Raw genomic sequence first — 21,223 nt, forward strand, 5'->3', positions numbered from 1 at the left:
CATCTGGCTTCCTCAAGCATTTTTAGGCCAAACAATTATTCAGTAGAGTTCCTAGTTAAGATTACGGGATCTTGCCAGGAGTAAATGAATGAAGTACTTACATTGTTTATATGTTGGAGGAGACTGTATATTTACCATTCTTTGAGGAAATCTTTGAATATAAAGTATATTTAATGCCAAACTTGTATGGGCAATATGGAATAAAAACAGATACATGCAATGTTCTAAGAGCATATACACTGCAAACAAATCAAGGATGTTTGATTTTATTAAGCTTGTAGCCTGGTTGTTTCCTAAACAAGCTTTTGGCTTGTCTAAATAGATGGCACTATTGATGGCATAGTTTTTCAATTATAAATGAACTTCAAAGTATTTGTTAAATGCAGACATTAGTATTGATAGAGGAATAACTTGAGTTTTCACAACTGCTGTTGGTGATATAAAAACAATCTAATGAGCAATAAAAATAATTAAAAGGTGATATGGTAATGAGTATTGTTCATATTATTCTTGAACAATTTCTAACTTAATGCCTAATGATATTACGCTAGGCTTTAGAAAATAGAAGTATTAAAGTGAAAAATAAGATATAACTGGCAGAAATGGAGAAAACAGGAAAAATCATATGGATGTAAAATGAAAATACACTTTTTTATTGTGAAAATACTGTACAGAGGGGTTACAAATACATGGGAAAGGTAATGAGTACATTTCTTATCAAGCATTGTTGCCTCCTCCTTTGTTTCCCCTTCCCATTCCCTTCCCATCTTCTTCCCCAACCCACCTGTATCCCTATTTAAACAATTTGTTTTTTCCCTTCCCCTCCACAAAGTATACCAACATCAAATACAGTGAAAACGGGTTAATACATTTTATAACACATTGTTTCAACCCCAACTTTTTTTTTTTTTTAGTGTTGGTATTGGGGCTTAAAACTTAGAACCTGACTCCTGTCCTTTAGCTTTTTTTCTCAAGTCTAACACTCTACCCCACAGCTCCACTTCTTATGTTTTTTTATTTTTTATTTTTTTTGTTAATTGGAGGTAACAGTCTCATGGACTTTTTTGCCTGGGCTGATTTGAATCATGATACTCAGACCTTAGCCATTGCATAGGTAGGATTATAGGTGTGAGCTACCAGCACCAAATTATTTCATTTTAATAATTTAAGATTGTCTCATTGTGAGTATATTTCTTGAAATGTGTTATATTTTGTGTTTGCTATTGGCTTTGTTCATAGATTTACAAAAAAGGAAGCCCAACTAGAATCAACTATGTTTTCATATTTACTTTCAAGACATAACTAGCATGTCCATTTAGCTGACATCTGATTAATTTTAGCATATCAAATATTATTATTGTTCCTAAGTGGTTGTACAAAGAGGTTACAATGTCATCTGTCACCTAATGAGTGCAGTGCATCATGGTCAATGCACCAATTCCATTAGTCTTCCCCATTTCCATCCCTACCCTCAATTTATGGAGTTCAATTTTTTATGTTATGTACGGTGAATATAATGGCTTCATTTGCTCTCCCTTCCTTCCTCCTTTCATATGTCTTCTCCTTTAAACAGTTTGTTTTATTCAAGAAGAAATTATCCTCAGAAAGATGATAGGAAAAGCCCAAGTCCAAATAGCTAGTAGCAAAGCTAGCATTTGAACAAAACCATTATTCAGAGCAAATATTCTCATTGACAATACCACTATTTGTGATATATTGATAACCTTGAAAACAAAATATGGCAAATCTATAGCTTTTCCTCCCTGCTTTAATTTCTATCATCTTTGTTTCTTTATCTTATTATTTCTACTTCTCCTAGTCTTCTGTCCTGTCCCTCCCACCCCACAATACAATTAGAGATCCATCTTTTTGGAATAGAGACAAATGTTCCAAAGTACAATGGGATTTCTTTTCCTATGAGACCACTGGCCTAGTTTTTTCTTCTGCCACAAAACTCTGTTTCTAAAATTCTGATGTATGTATAAAGAAAGGAATTCTCTTGTGTTTAAGAATTTCTGTTCTGGCTTTTCTTAGTACAGATTTTATGTGTTCTAATATATAGAACCTTCCTCATTTTTTACAGTTTGGTAGTTGTAAAATTACAGGATAAAAGAAGAAGACAAGTAGGGACAATAATATCTTTATTACTAATACAAGCTCATACTGGAGGATATAGCTCATGTCTCTAAGAAGAATGTCCTTCAACAATGAAAACTAAAATTAAGTAAACATTGCCCAGATCCATGTAACTCTGGGCTTGGGCACACCAATCTACACAAGGATAGAATTCAGTATATGGTTTCTAGAATTAAGTTCTTCATAAAAGGAAGACAAAGAAAAAATAAAAGTATATGCTTCCAAACATGAAATCAAATGTGTCCTCCCCTGCCAAAAAGATCAATTGAAGGAAAGAGGAGAGAAGCCACTGGAGCTCCTAACACATGGAAGAAGTTTTCTGGAGTTGAGAAAAATCATCTTCCAATTAATACTTACATATTGTTAAACATAAATTGAATAAGATTGAATTATGAGATGGGCCAAATGAAATATATGCATTGCAGCAACAAAAAAGATTTCAGAGTGAAGGCAAGTGCTAGTACAAAAGATACTTTGAAAGTGGAAAATGAGTTCTTATTTTAAAAAACAAGCATCCTTTCCCTTTATATAGATGAAAGTGGTCAGATTTTATTGTATTTTCTAGTCATAGTCTTTTATGTTTTCTGAAATTGTATAATCTGGAGCAAACATCTCAGGTCAGGATGCGTTGGAAAAATATTTAAAAGTTGATAGTGATATGACTTACCTTAAACTCAAGAGAGCACACATTTTAAGAGCAAAAGCACATTATCAAAAAGTGTCTGTTTCTTTTGTCAATTGCTTATGATCCCTAAAAGAGCTGTAGAAAATTGAAGAATAAGAGAACAGACCTCTTCTTTTGTTGTAGGAGAAAGCTGGAAAAAAAAAGGTAAGAGGAGAATAATAGCTGAAAGTTGAGATTTGGCAGACAGTATGATATGATCTGATTTTCAATCAATCTCCAAACTGAGAATTTAAACACCTCCACCTCACATCAAATAGAAATGACCCATCGGTCATGCGGTCAGTGTTCCTGAGCTCAGGATGCTTTGCTATAAAAGAGTTTTTGCTTTATTTTACTTTCCCCCTCTATCACACCATCAAATTCCTTCACCTGCTTTTAGTTCCAGCCAAAAGAACTAGATGAGACTTTGCCACGCAGTAGAAAGCATATTAGGGTAAGACAGATTTTTTTCAAATATGAATATTACAGTTTTTAGTCAATTATAGGAGATACGTCTAAGCACATAATTCACATGTAATTTAATGACAATACTATCTCAGAGCTTTGCTGTGAAGAATTTATAACCTAGATATTCTGTGAAGGCAGACACATGCTTCTGGTCATGCAGTGTGTCTTAGATACTATTCATTATGTAGAATAAAATCTCAATAAACTTAAATGAATTATTTTGAATTGAACAACAAGGATTAGATGTAAAAATCTGTACAGAGTCTGGTTGAATACAATATCCTTATTTCCCATATCTTTACTTCAGTAGCCTAAATTGAAGATACTTATTGTAGAAAATTGCATGAGATGTTTAAAGGAGCAGAGAAGTCTATTTTGCTTTTCTTTACTGTTTATTTATAAATCTGACAAGACTGAGATTCCGTTAGAGTTATCATCTTCCTAATTTGAAGAAGTTTTGCGTAGGTCCATACTGCCTAATGAATGTATTAATCTAATTCACTCACCAAACACTTTTTCCTCAATGGTTTGTGATAATAACTCCTCCCATTTATGAAGTTCACTTTAATCAAAGTATTTTACTTTAAAAATTGTGCTATCAATGCTTCATTTTTTTTTGCTTTTAGTCAATAACCCAGGGAAGTATATTAGGGTGGATGAAGCTTCCTATTTTGGAGTGATTTAGCTGAAAATTAGTGTAACTACATCTTTGGCCACAAAGAAATTGTTTTTTCACTTTGGGCCTCTTTATCCTAAGCTCATAGATCAAGAAACAAATGTGACTATTTTTTGGTTTTAGATTTTAGCCATGAAATGATATGGCAGGATAAAGTTTTTTAAAACTGGGTAACTGATATTCCAGTTTACTATTCCTATCATTGATCAAGTATACTTAGATTTAGTAGTCAATATGACTGCTGTAACAATTGTGAATCTATGTGGATTTCAGATTTCAACTGCATTGACTGACACATTCCCAATGGTTGCTAACATCCATTATAATTCTTCTTCCATCTAGTTTTTTCTTGGCTATTAATCATAGTCTTTTCTATTTTAATTTTATTGTTAAAGTTACATAAGTAAGGTAGTGAGTACATTTCTTGTTGAACTTGTTAGCTCCTCCCTTATTTTCTTTCCTTCCCTAGTATTTTTCCTATAATAATTTTAGCAATTATGTTTTATCTGATATCCAGATTATGTATTATTACAAACTTGTGCATGTATTATTACAAACTTGCAGGTCTGACTCTTTCTCCAAAAACTTCACAATATAGCTGAACACTAATAAGCAGGAGAAAAATAGAGATCCCTATATACTTGAAACTAACTAGAGAGCTTGAGATGTGTTCCCCCACTGGTAGGGAGGCTGGAAACCAAGATTGATCTAACCTTTCTACCTATCTGTACTTTGTTTTCTCAATCAAATAAATGGAGAGGATGTTAGATCCATGTCAGAGAGTTCCCCTCTTAAACGCCTCTGAATACCCTGTTATAGAGGTTACTTATATTTCAATTCAATCCTTTTTCTACATCACACAGGAAACAAAATGTAAAGAACTCAAACGCAAGATGAGAATAGTCTATCGACAGGAAAAGCTCTTAGAAACCATGAGGCCAAATCTATCATGTAAAACCCTTTGGTCCTTTGGGCAGGACACAGTTTTGAAGTTCAAGGGTAGAGTCCTTGTGTTAAAAGGTGAATATTTTCAGAGTTAACAGCAGCATTCTTTCATGTGATTTTTAAATGTCTCTGCAAAGCTTCTAAGTCTCAGAAAAGAAAACAATGGGATATTTTTTCTCTTCTTCATTTCTCCTTTTGTTTTTCTTCATTAATAAGGAGGTGGAGCCATTGCCACAGGTGAGGTGAAGACTGTACCCTCTTTGTGTCCCAGAAAAGGACAAACCTTATTTCCAGGGAGCATTTGCTCCCAAATGGGGACAAGCAGCCATTCTAGGGTATAGACTAAACCAGACAGCTGAGAACTGAGATGTCTCTGCCACTCCTTCTGAACAGAGAAGCTAGACAGATGGCTAGGTCAAGGTGGGAGTTAGAGAAGGGTTAAAATCTGCCCTTTTGATGAATCCTACTGCTCTGAAAGTTGTGGTGAGGGACGTGTAAGAGATGCCATTACGATTTCTTGCCCCAAGAGTGCAATTGAAGCAAAAGGATCTGCGAACAGAAGTCAAACTTCAGACGCAGATTTTAAAAAGAAAAATCTAAGGAGAGAGCAAAGACAACTATTTGATATTCTCTTTCTCTCTGACAAAATTACTCCTAGGGTAATGATTACTTGATTCTCTGGCCAAAGGGGAAATAGAAAGCTAACAGAAAAAAGAAACTTTTACAGATGAAAGAATGAAGAAGGATTTGGGGGCTGAAGAAAAGAAATAAAATTCAGTTCAAAACCTTGCTGTGCAGCTAATTAAAATATATACTAATACCAAAGAAATTTGTTTCATATTCTTGAGTGTAGAAAGTATAAAGATCTGTTTTTGTACACATACATACACTAATTTCTGGACATTCACATGCAAAATCCTTTCTATGACTATATCTGAAGAATGAGACTAGGTAACTCAAGGGGAAAAACTTTTTTTGTGTGTGCCTGTCCTGGGGCTTGAATTCTGGGTTTGGGTGCTGTCCCTAGCCTTATTGTGTTCAAGGCTAGCATTCTATCACTTGAACTACAGAAGCACTTCTGGATTTTTTGGTAGTTTTAGTGGAGTGAGTGTCTCACAGACTTTCCTGCCTGGGTTGGCAAGAGTAGCTTCCTGAGTAGCTAGAATTACAAGTGTGAGCCACTGGTATATGGTTAAATTCCCCCCGCACCATTGTGTGATTAAAAAATACCTTTATCATTTACTATTTGAATTTCTTCAGTGTTGAAATGTCAAAATTTCAGTACAGCAAAAGTTTCTAAATGTGACTCGTGATACTGGGGTATATTTTAAAAGGAAGTTCTCTTTAGATCAACATGGGGGATAATACCATCATCTTCTCTGAAGTGTGAACTCAAAGGGGACAAGGGTTTTCTCTGAAAAATGTGAATTCTGATTATCTGCCACTGAGCATGACCTGCACAGGTCACATTTGTGTTGTTGTGGATGAATAAATGGCACAAAGAAGGAGCAAACTGAAGGATGTAGGTGAGCATGCCTGGTGTGGGTTGCTTACATCCAATGGGCTGTTCACATCTCTCTGGAGGTTAGGCTGTGTTATCTGGGGACTCTACTTGGGCAGAAAGTAAAGACAAAAACTATCCTCAAGTAGAAGAAGCTCATCTTTCTTTCCACTAATAGCTCTTTGATTGGCATGTCCAGCAGCTGAAGGTGGAAAGAAGAGCTGGGAGATTTTTGTGATTAACTAGGGTTATACTCTAGGGAGTAAAGCAGACAACATTAGCTCATATCAATCTTATTAATAAATCAGATATGTCAATAATAGTATCAAAATAGATCTCAAATAGATCAAAATAGATATATAATATGATGTCTTTAGTACTATAAAAAAAGATTATTAACTATAAAGTAGCGAAATCAAAATAAATCCTCCAGGAAAATCTGGAGTTAACTTGTATTAAGAACTATACATACTAATCCTAGCCAAGGTTTGGGTAATTCGTGTGTGTGTGTGTGTGTGTGTGTGTGTGTGTGTGTGTGTGTGTGTGTGTGTGTGTGTGTGTGTGTGTGTGTGTGTGTGTGTTTTGTTTATTTTTCTATAAATGAGGAATTTAAGGACAGAGTCATTAGAATAAAGAATCGATTGTTTGGGTAAATGCCCCAAAGTGGGATTGCTTGGTCATAGGGGAGCTGTATGTGGAATCTTTTGAGGAACCTCCATACTGCTTTCCAAAGTGGTTGAACAAGTTTACACTCCCACCAACAATGCAGTAAGGTTCCCTTTTGGCAACATTCCCTCCAGCATCTGTTGTTATTAGAGTTCTTGATTATAGCCATTCTAACTGGGGTGAGGTGGAATCTCAATATTGTTTTGATTCGCATTTCTTTTATTGGTAGAGAGGTTGAGCATTTCTTCATGTTCTATTGGCCATTCTTATTTCCTCTTCAGAGAAGTTTCTCTTTAAATCTTTAGCCCACTTATTTATCAGACAGTTGTTTCTTTGAGGATTTGTTGTTGGGGGATTTAATTTTTTGAGTTCCAAGTATATTTTAGATATGCGAACCTTGTCCATTGTGTATTTTCACTATTTCTAAGTCCCAGCTTGGGGCAGGGCTTTTAAAAAGACTCTGGAACTCCTCATCATTTTAATAGTATTTACATTGTGATAACTTGCATTTTATCTTGCTGTTCCTGTGTGTGCGCATGTATATGTGTGTATGATTTCTGAGTTGGGTTTCTGGGAAGCAATATAAAACAGAAAAAGAATGCAAAATAGCAAACCGAGGAATCATAAAGAGATAAGAAACAGCTGGTCCATTAGGCCATTCTTTGTTCTGGTCTTTACCAGGAGCAGCTCTGACAAGCACAGGGTCTTGACTCTGAGGTTCATCTGAGCCTATAGGCACTCAGAGGTGGAACTGTCAGTTAACTATACTGCTTGTGCCCAGGCAATGGGTTCTTTCTTGAAGGAAAATTACAGTATTATGCCTCCTATTTTCATTTCCATGTAGCATTTGAACCTCCTCCACAAATTGTAAAACTCTGTGGAGGTTTCTCTCATCTTTATAAAACAAGATTAAATGACAAATGGATACACTCAGATTCTGAAAGTAATTATAAAATAAATTCAATAGTTCATCAGGAAGTGTATTTTTATGATCTCAACATTCTTAATTTGTTATATGGAATTTTAGCTCTCTGAACTTTAGATTGCAAATATTAACTTTTGGTTTATTCTTTTTAAAAATTAGCAGTCATTCATAGTATAAAGGAGCTTTATTGTCATAATTTCATAGGTGTATAGTATAATTTGAAAAAAGTTCTAAGTTCTGCTGTATTTCCTTAATCCACAGGTTTCATATGCCATCTCATATATATATATATATATATATCTTCAGTTATATATATATGACTGAAAATATATATATGTGTATGTATTCCCTCCAATTCTACCAGTAATTTCTTCAAGGGCGGTGGTCTTCTTTTTATTATCACTATAATTACCATCACCATCACCATCACCATCATCACATCATCATCATCTTAGATCTAAGTGCTCAACTTTTCTTCACGTATATGAATATATATGATCCTTATTTTAGCTCAGTAAAATATTGTTATCACTTAACAGTTTTTATTAAGCACTCCGATCTCCTCTCTCTGCATGACTCTTGCCCATCAAGCAGGGTCCTTGTGACAGTCTACAACCTGAGTAGGGTTGACGAGAGCTTCAGAAATTTGCCTTCAGTACCAGAAATGGATTGCCAGGGCACTAACTGAATGTGCATATCAAATACCTACAGAGTGTTTATTGCATAGGATTGCTTTCTCCACACCTCCTCCAGGAGCAGTCTCCACCTATTTCTTCTTTCGCTCTAAGTCAGTGAAAAGCCTGTGGCTATAATCTTTAAGTAGTTAAAAGAAATAAATGATTCACATGAAGTACTTGTTTTATGTTTGTTTTCCTCTCTTTGATAATTAGGGTTGAATCATGCCTTAGATTTATTCTCGAATGGGAAATATCCATAAAACTAGAAGATATGAACAGCCAAGTAGCAGGGCAATAGATGGCAAGCTTTTGCTGAGTTCACTTTACTTTCTTCTACCCTTTTGTACCTACCCAAGTTCAGCTTTAAGCTAGAGTTTGTGGTTATCCGTTGAGTCATGAGTGTGAGATGACTAAACTCTTGAATGCTGTTGGTTAATAAAAACATGCTAAATCTATTTTTCTTTTAAAAGGATGTCTGTTGTTGAATGGTGATTAAACAATAGGAATGTACTTAATACTACTAAGTTGTGCTTTCAGGGATAGTTAAAATGGTAAATGTATTTTATAAGAATTCCTTAAAAATGTAGTCAAGCCACCTCTATGTGATTCCCTACTTTTAGTCTTCTGATCTTATAAGGTATCCCTAATAATGCTCCATTGGGGAATTTAAGAATGAAAATCTGGTCATCTGTCCCCCCTCCCCCACTCAGACTCTCTCTCGTTTTTGTTAGATGATGTTCAAATCACTTAGGAGAATAGTCAAGTCTTTTTTATATTTGGCCCCCAATTGCAGCTAGTCCTATCCAGCACTGAGGATGGTCTGTGGTACCTAAGACAAAAATGGGATCTTATGCCCCAGTGCCTTTATTTAATACCAGAGACTATGTGTCTTCTCTAGTGTCCACTGATATTTCTTTTTTTTTAATTGTGAAAATACCGTACAGAGGGGTTACAATTACATGAGCAAAGTAATGAGTACATTTCTTATCAAGCATTGTTGGCTCATCCTTTGTTTCCCCTTCCCATCCCTGTCCTCCCAGCACCCCCTCCCCCATCAAAGTTGTAAAGTTCATCTTTCAACATAGTGTCTTGTACATCTCATTGTTGCAATGGGTCCATCTGTATCCCTATTTAAACAATTTGTTTTTTCCCTTCCCTTCTCCAAATTATACCAACATCAAATACAGTGAAAACAAGGGTTATACCGTGGGGGAGGGACATACAAAGCAATAAAGAATATCTTATAAATATGTTAAAAATAGAAAGAAAGAAAAACCATTTGAGTCCTTATCTTGGGGTTCATTTTGCCTAACATCAACTTCTAAACTAACTCATAGGTTGTCATTTTTTACTTTACCTAACACTCTGGCTGAATTGGTTAAATTTTGATTCTCATTTTTATTTCTATGTTTACCTGAATAAACGTCCCTAAGAGTAATTATGACTATTTTTGAATATGCTTCATTGGAATTTATAATTTGAGAAAAAGAGAAGGAAGGTTAATGTAGGATTGATACTTGAATTATATCTACCAGTATTGATGATAAAAGGAAAATTAAAGATAGCAAACATAAATGTTCATGAATATTTGGCAGACCTGATGAAAATCACTAGCACTTCATATAGATATTATGGACTAGGTATAAACAAGTGGAAGTTTTATACTACAAACACAGATATAATATCATACCAAAATTAATAGTTGATTTGTATCATTAAGAGTGCTTCCTATGTTAGCTTCTTTGCAGATGCTGCCTTTGAGACTTGTGATAGAGTAAAATATCCTTGCCTTAGGCAGACAGGAAACTGACACATGAGTGCAAGCTGTGTCAAAGTTCAGTTAGTGAGAGGCCAAGCTGGAGTAAAATCTTCAGCTACTTAATCTCAGTGTACAGCATGGTTACAAGATTTTATGATTTGAATAGGTTCTCCCAAAGCCTTGTGTGTTGGGGGCCTAGTTCCATCTCTCTTGGGAGGTTCTGGAAACTTTAGAAGGGGGCACCTAGCTGGAGGAAGTAGATCAGTGTGGGGCAGGTTCTTAGTGCTGTCTTGCATTCCTCCCACACATCCTAGGTTTCTGTCTTCTTGAGGTGAGTAGTACCTGCTACATGCTCTTGTGTGATCTCCTGCCATTCCACAGAGCCAAGAACTACGGACCAAACTCTCTGAAACTGTGAGCCAAAATAAATCATTTCTCCCTCTAATTCATTCCTTTTGTCACTGTGCGAAAAGTAATAAATACTGCAGGAAATTAGTGAATCTACAAAGATGGCTGGGATAATAACCTCTACTATAGTTTGAACTCTCTCTAGTTCAACCTAAGCAGAGATTAAGTTGATCTGATTTCTTATTTTTCCCCCTGTATGGGATTGAACTCAGGTCCTTGTTCTTGCTAGGCAAGTGCTCTACCATTTGAATCACTTCCTTTTGATTTTAGTTTACTTTTTTCAGACAGGGTCTGGTGCTTTTGTCCAGGGCTACCTTGGACCTCAATCTTCCTGCCTCTTTGTTTTCAAAAGTAACTGAGATTACATGTTTGAAATAATGCACTCAGCTCTGATGTTCTATATCTGATTGAACTATAGTTCTGTATGGTTCTGTGGTTCGAACAACCATTTGGAGACTATGATTCATTGGAGGAAGTGAAGTAGGTATCCTGTACTAACCTACTATATTCAACTATTGGTTTTCCTACCCAATTGTGAGCAATTTAATGCAGAACTTCTTTAGCTTTAAATCCTGGATCTTCCATTGCCAAATTTAGTAGGAACCAAATGAATGAAAACCAATACAGTTTTTTAGTCTTTTAAACAGAGTTAAGAGTTAAAAGAAGAGTGTAGAAATCCTTATCAGTAAGATTTCTATATATGTTGGTTTAGATGGAAATATAGTAGTTAAGTAAAGTGAAACTTTGCTTTTTTGTGAGGACACTGATAGTTATTGATTGTAAGTTAGCGATCCCTTAGAAGTCATGCTCTATTTTACCTACCATTGTACTTTTTTATTTGCACTTTAGCCGTTTTAGAACCAAATGCCTTTGATTCACAGTATTAGATATTGATAAGGAGAGGAAATCTTGTTGTTCAAATAGTCTACATGCTTATTCACTAGAGAAACACATTGATCTAGATCTCTAGCCACCAAGCAATGTAACTGGCAAAGAGTCTTTTCTAGTTGTGCTCAGGATGATGGCAGCAAGATAGTGTATTGAGCCTATTTCTCAGGTTTCCAGCTGAGGGTCAGAACAATGAGTATTGCCTAAAAAGGTTCCCTGAGCCTTTTGGCTACTGTATTTCAAACCAAAATATTGAAATGGGGCATGTGGCCAGTATTTACAGCCTGTTTAGCCAGGGAACATTCACAGTGCTTATTACAAGAAGGATTTTCATGATTACTACCATTACAATAAAAAAGGAATTCATTTGAGAAATAAACCCTTGGGCTCGGTAAACAAAAACATAAGCACATCCAGAAGCATAAATTACCCATGCCAAACTTGCTTTCATCATCAGGCGAAAGCCCAAAGAAATCCTGATTTCCAGCCAAGTTGGATTTCATGGAAGAAATACTCAGGCCTCTTCTGCTTTAACTTCATTCTTTCTTTTGTAACTGCTTTTTAACCCTTCTGTATATCATCTTCACAATAAAATAAAATTTAACAAAAAATAAATCTTTATAGCCGGGTGCTGGTGGCTCATACCTGTAATCATAGCTACTCAGGAGTCTTGAGGTCTGAGGATCAGTGTTCAAAGCCAACCTGAGCAGGAAAGTCTTTGAGACTCTAATCTCCAATTCACCACCAGAAAACTGGAAGTGGCGCTATTGCTTGAAGTGGTAGAGTGCTTGCCTTGAGCAAAAACACTCAGGAACAATGCATGCCCAGGCTATGAGTTCAAGCCATATGACATATATATATATATATATACATATATATATATATATATGTATATATATATATATATACACACACACACACACACACACACACACACATATAGACAGAGACAGAGACAAAGACAGAGAGACAGAGAGGGAGACAGAGACAGAGACAGGGAGAGAGACAGAGACAGATACAGAGAGAGAGAGGGAGAGAGAAAGTATTAGTAGACTTAATATTCTGAATATGTGGTATTATAGTATGTCTAATATCTGCTATTATGGTATTACATAGTTCCTAGAGTTTGGAAGATGGAAATGTGGGGTCAAATGAAATATGCTGACTCAGTCCAGCTGTCAGTATCTTTTCACATTGAGAGGGCCTTAAGTTCTTCAGAAGACAGAGGACAATTTCCCTTGGTATCATGACTCTGAATTGAAATTAGCGGAAACATTCAAAATCTATTGATTTCTCTTCCCTAATCAACTTTTCCTTTATTGTAACATGGTGTTCTTTATATGAAGACAGCTGGAATTTTGAGATCATATGCAACATGTACATTAATGGGAAAGTCTGCCTAAGATGAAAGTTTCCAAGTAGTGTTGTACTGGAACCGGCTCTGAAGAGCTGTTCAAGTTTTTAGAAATTCTGACAGCCAATTGCTGATTATGGTATTTTTAGCATGAAATTGTTCATTAACAATAAACAGAACCTTTTAATTCTTGAAAAAAAATTTTAAAGAGTATAGTATGAGATGCTTATATATTCATTTTTTCCAAGTCTGTGTTAATCAAAATCTATCAGAAGAAGCTGTAGGTAAAGGAAACATGCTTTGGAAAACATTTTATTAAGATTATGAGGCATTTAAGAGCCAAATAAAATGGCAATGTAAAGGACTGATAGAAAACATTTTTAGAAAGTGAAATGTGTTCTGTCTAATAGAGAAATATATGACAGTCTTATATTTGAGTTGAAAGAGAAAGGAAGGAGGAAAAGAGAGAAGAGAGAGAGAGGGAGAGAAAGAGAGAAAAATGAATTCCTTGTTCTTCTAAAGATATATAAGTACACTAAAAATATACATATATTCTAAAGATACATATTCTAAAGATATAGATATATATATCTACATATAATATTTATACCGCATGGAGCCGTTAGTATGGAAGAGCTTAGCTACATGACTAGCAATTAGGAAGAGGCAAGGAAGAAGCCACTTTCCTGAGGTCTTTGACCTCTTTCACTCCCATGACTTCTGGCTGCCCACTTCACTGTGCAATGGAGATAGCTATAGCAATTCTCTTCTAACCATGGTGTGGCACAAAATAAATCACAGGCTTTCAAGAGAGAATCTCAAAGTGAATCTGGGCTGCTGTGTGCCACAAAGAGGACCAACATTTCTCTTTGGCTTTAAAGGCTGTCCCATTGTGAGAATGAACTTTGGGTTTTTATCTCTCCCTTTGAAATAGAATACATCAAAGTGAGACATCTGAAGGCAAAGACACAATGATCCCCAATCCAAAGCCAAGTTCAAAAACACAGAGATGAGTTGTGTTATTATGAAATTGTATTTGCTGGCTGAGATGGGGACAAAGAAAGATTAAGTTGCAAACATAAAACAGGCCTTGAAATTCCTATTAGTCTCAGGCCTCAGGGCACATACTTTTGCAGCAGGACACATTTTTCAGAAGTATAGGAGCAAGAACACATGTAACACACGAGGTTTCCCTTTGCTCTCAGTCTGAAATGTACAGTTATTAAAGTGGAATGTATTAATGATTGGATGATGGATGAGGAAAGACAGTTTGGAAAAGTTGTTATGGAGAAACGTTTCCTTTGGGGGGCCCAAGTTCATGCTATGAGGGCTGCATCAAGTGTTCTCTATTGTAATTGCAGCAGTGGCTTTCACATGCCAACTTTCTTAAGTACATTTTCAAGTAAGTTACACCTACCTAATTGTAGCTTGCTTTAAACCTTAAATTCCAGTTATATTGCCCATGAATCAATCATATTAAAGAATAAATGCTTCCTACCTCAGCTGGATTTTGCTATAGAGAAAAATATTTCAAATTTTCCATTAAAAAATCTCTTGTCATCTATTACTCCATAAGGTTTTTTTCAATCTAGTAATACTGGAGCAGTTTATTTATTCATTCCACATTCAACACATATTTATTGAGTATCTATCATGGGACAGGTAAATATTTGATTCTTAGACAATGACATCTTCTGTTGTTTTAATTTAGCTTTCCTACACTCAAATGCTGAAAAAAGAATTGGGGTGAAAGTAGATTTGAATAGGGCATGAAATAGGACTAGGGAAGTGGGTGGTGATGTACAAAGGGAAGAAAGCTAATCAAAGGTGCTTTTATGTGTTGCCCATCAGCCTGGAGTTACTATTACTATTTGCACCAGCTACTAACTCTCTGGGTCTCATCTTCCTTCTTGGTCATCAAATTTATGTTTTGAAGGACCATTTTGGATATTAAAACATACAAAGCAAATCTGATATGTAACTGCCAATTATCATTGTGACTATGGCTACATAATTACTAAGTAATATTTACATGGGGCTCCTTGAGATACTCTTTGTCTTGAAGGTAAGATTATAGAAAATCAAGTGAAGAAAAATATAAAAACAACTTTGCTTTGTAATTTTATTCAGAGTCTAAGATCTGGAAGATCATTGTTCAAAGCCTGTCAGGGCATAAAAGTTCATGCGACTTTACTTGCAATTAACCAGCAAAAAGCCAAGCTGGAGGCATGTTTTATGTGCTAGAGTGCCATGAACAAAAGCCCAGAGAGCTGGAAGTCCTGAGTTCAAGCCCTGTTCAAGCAAAAAATGAAAGGAATAAAAGAAGAAAGAAAAAAGAAAAGAAGGAGTGAAGGAAGACATTTTTCCTGAATCTGCAGCTCAAAGCTTTGAGTAGATCCATTTTTTTACTGTTCTTTTTTTTCTTTTATTTATGTATTTATTTTATTATAAAGGTACTGTACAGAGGGGTTACAGTTACATGAGTAAGGTAATGAGTACATTTCCTATTGAGCATTGTTACCCCTTCCTTTGTTTTTTCCTTACCATCCCTTTCCTCCCCACCTCCCCAACTCCTCCCTCCCCTACCCCCAAAGTTGTAAAGTTCATTTTCAACATAGTGTCTTGTACATCTCATTGTTACAATAGGTCAACCTGTATCCTTGTTTCAGCATTTTGTGATTTCCCTTCCCCTCCCCAAGTTAAAAAATGTATATACAAGATGCAGGGCACCAGAATCAACTACAGTGACAACAAGGGTTATATCATAGGGGGAAGAACATATAAAAGAAACAAAAAAATCACATAGTACATTAAAAACAACAGCGACAAAGAAAAAGACCTCTTGTGTCCTTATCTTGGGATTCATTTTGCTTAGTATCATTTTATATGATAATATGTATATTAGCTCCAATTTTTCTGGTATTAATTGCTTTCATGTGGACATTCTAAATATTTTACCTCTTTTTCTCATGTCACGGTGAGAATGAAAAGATATGTGCAGATAGGAGTCTATCTAAGTATGAATGAGAGTTGCTGAGAAAGTTCCCTTCTGGCATCATTGAAGAGATTAATATGGGATTTGAGAAAGTGTGACTATACCAGGAACAGCATAGAAAGCCATTTTCCCCTTTCTGTCCTGTCTAAATGCAAATTTGAACTTTCATGACAGTTTGTTTGCATCTTAATGCCTGTGCTGGGTCACCCTGGAGATGGCTTTAGATTTCCTAAATTAGGCTGGGTAGGTGACTTAAGGAAGAGGTCATTTCATTACATAAGCTCTATTTCAAAGGCACAATGCACAGAGCTCAAAATACATAGGACCTTCCTTGTATGCTAGGGATGATTGTCAGGCTAAAGGCTGGGGAAGGGGAGTGTCAAGGGCCAGCAGCTGGTCAGAAATATGCCTCCCTAAAGATAAAAAAATATATAATGGAGGAAAAAAGGGTAAGAGTACACCGTGGTCTAATTAGCATTTGCTTCTTGTAGCCCTGGAAATGCCAGTCACCAGTTGGTAGCAAAATAAAGATGTAATGTTAGTGATAATGAATTAAATTGTGGCCATTTGCATTGGAATGCCATGATAATGATCTGAAATTACCATTGTATATATTCCCCTTGACAGTTCAAAATTGGACTCTAAGCTAATAGTATTTTGGATGAACTTTAAACCAATGAAATTGCTTTGAGTGAGTACACTCCTTTTGGCAAGCCATGTGGATTTTAGAAAGTTAATTTACCTCTGCTTTGTTCAAGCTGTTTGGTAATTGATGAACATACCATAAAAGTTTTAATGAATAACCCAGGGACCATTTAACTTATTTACTAGGTAAAAGTGAAATGTATTTGATTACTTTCTCTAATCTGTGTCTCCAAATGAAGCCAACTCAGAATAAATACATCTTTTTGTGGGAGGGGGTCATAGGGGCTGCAATCTCTGCTGCATAAAACCTCTCAGGCAAATATTTTCAGAAAGTCTAGATGAAGGAGCTGCATTTTCTCCCATTAGCTTCAATTTATAGTTCTTTTGCAAGCATTTACATTGCTTAGGGAGAACTTATGTCTATGTGCAGAAGCACTTGAGGCTCTGTTGCAGTGGGGTTATATAGCAACCCACAAAATCAGCACATATCTTCACAGCATCTGTTGTGTGAATAACTGTGCAACGCGTCATTATTGTGAAGCAGTTAAAAATAAGATCCACTTTTTTTCCTTTCTAGCCTTCCATAAGTGATAATTATACCATCACATCCTTTCATAAGTAGACTCTTACTATGAGATAAGTGCCCACATGCATCTTAGTTCCCCATTTGATTGTATTCCTTGGCATGCCTCTATAGAGTGCTTTTAACAGTTCAGCCACATGCAAACAAAGAAGGTCTGCTGAAGCTAGTGTCAGAGTCAAAAGAATGTGTTCTATCTCATTCATACACCCCCAGCAGCAACTCCCACAGATGTGGCTTAGCCTTCTCACTGACTAGCTCTGCTTTCTGGGGAGCAGTATTTCAGCCCTTCATGCCTCAGTTCCCTCATCTGGAATTATGAACTGACATTAAGTTTGTTGTGAGGAATAAGTGAAATAATACATGAACCATGTAATCCAATATGCGTTGAGTGCTTTTAACCCAGAAGGCCTCATGAGTACTGATACTGAGCCTCACCTCCAAGAGTGATGCTTGTTCTCTTTGAGAACTACTAGCTGGAAAGATAAAAGCTGCTTTGTTTGCTTCATACTTACACTGAATGGTTACTTCTGTATAAGTCCCTGGAGGGCCCAATCATGTTTTATTCTCCCATATTATCTACTTATGCCCTGAAACTAACGCAATCAGTGTCAAAGGACAATCAAATTGAGCTGTGATTTCTTTTTTAGAGCTTTAAATTCTAGGAACCACACTGCACAACATCACTGAATTGCTTTCTAGGAACTGAAGTCAGATCACCCCAGTATAATCTCAACTCTGTCCTTTGGCAGATTTTAAACTCTTTAAGCATCTATTTTCTCATCTATAAAATGGGCATAACAGTATTTCATATCCCTATATATCCTTAGAGAGAAACGGAGACACAAATGAAGAAATCAAGAGAGTTTATTTGGGCCAATCTGAGTTACAAGTGATGAGATATATATTTCAGGCAAACTAAATTAAGGCCTTGTACCTTTCCAACAAAGTGGGGACAAGAAGTATTTTATCAATTATGATGAATTTGGATTGTGAGAGAAAGATTGGATAATTTAAATAATATATTTAAATATTTAAAGTTCTCAGAAAGGAGGGGAGAAGGAAAAGAATGAAGAAATTCTTGGCAAAGTAAGGCTTAATGATGCTTATGGCTATTTGTGAGACTGAACATTCTGTTCTTATGAAAACAGTAGCTCTCATGTAGTCTGCTAGATTTATCAAGTCACACAGTGGCAAATTATATATGAAGGCAGATATGACTAAAGCCAGGTATCTCATATCCTCTTGAGCTGGTAGTTTGCGGTACCTCTATCTGCTTTTATATATTTGATTTTAATTCTCTACATATTATGATATTATTTAAACTATTTCTATTCCTTAAATACTCAAAAGTTCTTAGTGTAGTATTATGCACAAAGAAAGTGTCCAAATATTTCCAACTATTAATATTGCTACACTTTTTATCTCTCTTCTCCCACCATCAGAGAAAAATAAGACTCTTAACATAGCCCTGTCTTTTAAAGCTGTCATTGTGACAGAACATAATGGCTTTGCATCTTGGTGAGTGCAAAGCTAAAGCAAAAAGAAATAAGAGAGTTGAGAGATTTATTATCTGCAGCAGGTAAGGAGAGCAGTGGAGTTATTTCAAAAGCAATGTCCTTTCCGAACAAAGGAGGCATGGGGATTTTACTTGGGGAGCTGATAGAGACTATACATATTCATATAGGAAAGTGCTTTAGGGGCGGGCACATTTTTGAGCTTGCTCAGTTTAAGGCCATAATTCAAGAAAGCAAGATGGTGGTCATAGTCAGGCATACTTAGTTCAAGGTTATAGAATACATGTTTGAAAGGTTAAAATGTCAGACTTTGGGCATGCTCGGTTTGCATCATAATATTTTAGCTGAAACAGAAGGAAGGGAAGGATACTTCAGAGATGCTAATATAGACATTTTACCCTGCTTATTTAGCATCTGAGGTCATGTCACATTAGAGGTATGTCTCCAGTTCAAAATCTCCTTCCAGAGTGTGGAGGAAGATGGCAGTGAAGATCACAAACTCTTAGCCTTAATTCCTTTAGTATTGTATTATTTCTTTATACTTATATAATTTTAAGTGTTTTATCTTTTAATTTTTAATTAGAATTTTTTCATTTTTCCTTGTTTGTTTAAATCTTTCCTCCTTTCCTTCTATCTGTCTCCTCTCTGAAATTAGTGCTTGGTTAAATCCCCTCTCTCCTTTTCCCTCTCCACATTCTTCTAATCATTTTTTCTCTCCACAATTCTCCCTAAATCTATTAATTTCTGATCTGATGGCTCAGTCTTTAACATTCTTAGTCTATTAATCCATAGTTGTTTGTTGTTGAACTAGATTGTATCTGTTGAACTAGATTGTATCTGTACTCATTATGACAGTGTCAATCAATCTGTGCAACTACAGGGTTCTGGTTGATGCTTGCCTTAAAATAGTGTTCAAGTACGAAACTAATTTTGCTTTCATACCAAATGGGCAGAACAAGCTGGAGAAACAAAGAAAAATGGCAAGTCCAGGTATCTCAACTCCCATTTATGATAATCAGGTGACAGACTAGTTAATGAATAATCCAGAGGAGAGTTCCCAAAAAGATTTACAAATAGTACTGGTAAACATGGTAAAGGAAAAGATTGAAAACCTGCAAAGGACTCTGTATGAGCCTGATAGGAAGAGAGAGGAGGCAAACCCAGGTCAATACAGGAATATCATGAGCATGAGGAAGCTACTCAAAGATTGATACAGGAATTGCGTGAGCAGCTTAAGAACACTCAAAGAGAAATAAAGGAATTGCGTGAGCAGGCTGAGAACACTCAAAGAGAACTACAGGAATTGCGTGAACGTGAGGAAACTAATCAAAGAGTAATACAGGAATTGAGAGAGCAGGATGAGAATACACAAAGATCACTAAAGGAATTCATGGAATCCATAAACAGAGAGCTGAAAGAAGTCAGGGAGACCACAAAGGGAATGCTAAATGGAACCCAACAGAAAGAATGGGAGTCCAAGGAAACCATAACCAATCAACTGAACACCAAATTAAGGAAGTAAAGAAGTTCATACAAGATCTAAAACAAAGCTCCAACAAAGAATTTGAAGCCATCAAAGACAACCAACTAGAAGGAAAAGAAATTAAAAAAAAAAAAACAAAGTAAAAAGTCTTGATAGTAGAGTAGGCCATGCAGAAGTTCAAATCTCAGGGATTGAAGACAGCCTAGATATTATAGAGAAAGAAAATACAACCATCCAAGACAAATCCAAGAAATATGATAAATCTATTCAACACTTGGAAGACACCATCAGAAGGCCTAATCTGAGGATAATGGGTGTGTAGGAGCACTTAGAGACAGAAGTTAATGGTCTAGGAAATTTATTTAACAAGATCCAGCAGAGAACTTCCCAAACATGCAAAAAGATAGGCCTACTCATATACAAGAAGCTTTTAAAACTCCAAATAGACCAGACCAGAACAGGACATCCCACCATCACATTATAATCCACACAGGATCAATTCAGACCTAGGAAAAGATCCTTAAAGCTGTCAAAGAGAAAAGATCAATCACCTATAATGGACAACCAATCAGAATAACTTCAGATTTCTCAGCAGAGACAATTAAAGCAAGAAGAGCCTAGAAGATGTATGCCACCCCCTAAAGATGAACAACTATCAATCCAGAATACTGTACCCAACTAAACTCTCCTTTATAACCAAAGGTCAAATAAAAACCTTCCATAGCAAAGAAAAATTGAAACAATATATCTCCACCAAACCACCCCTACAAAAGATATTTAAAGATGTCCTACACATAGAAAACCAACAAGAGCACAATAAAGGGCAAGAAACAGCACCCAAACTGAGAATCCAAGAAGCATAGAAAGAACCCAATTGCACAGCCCCCAAGAAGGTGGATCACATGGCAAGAACTACCAAATACCTCTCATTCCTAA

Source organism: Dipodomys merriami, unplaced genomic scaffold (assembly GCF_024711535.1).
Source record: "Dipodomys merriami isolate MVZ:Mamm:240054 unplaced genomic scaffold, mDipMer1.0.p SCAF_41, whole genome shotgun sequence".
NCBI classification, from domain to species: domain Eukaryota; kingdom Metazoa; phylum Chordata; class Mammalia; order Rodentia; family Heteromyidae; genus Dipodomys; species Dipodomys merriami.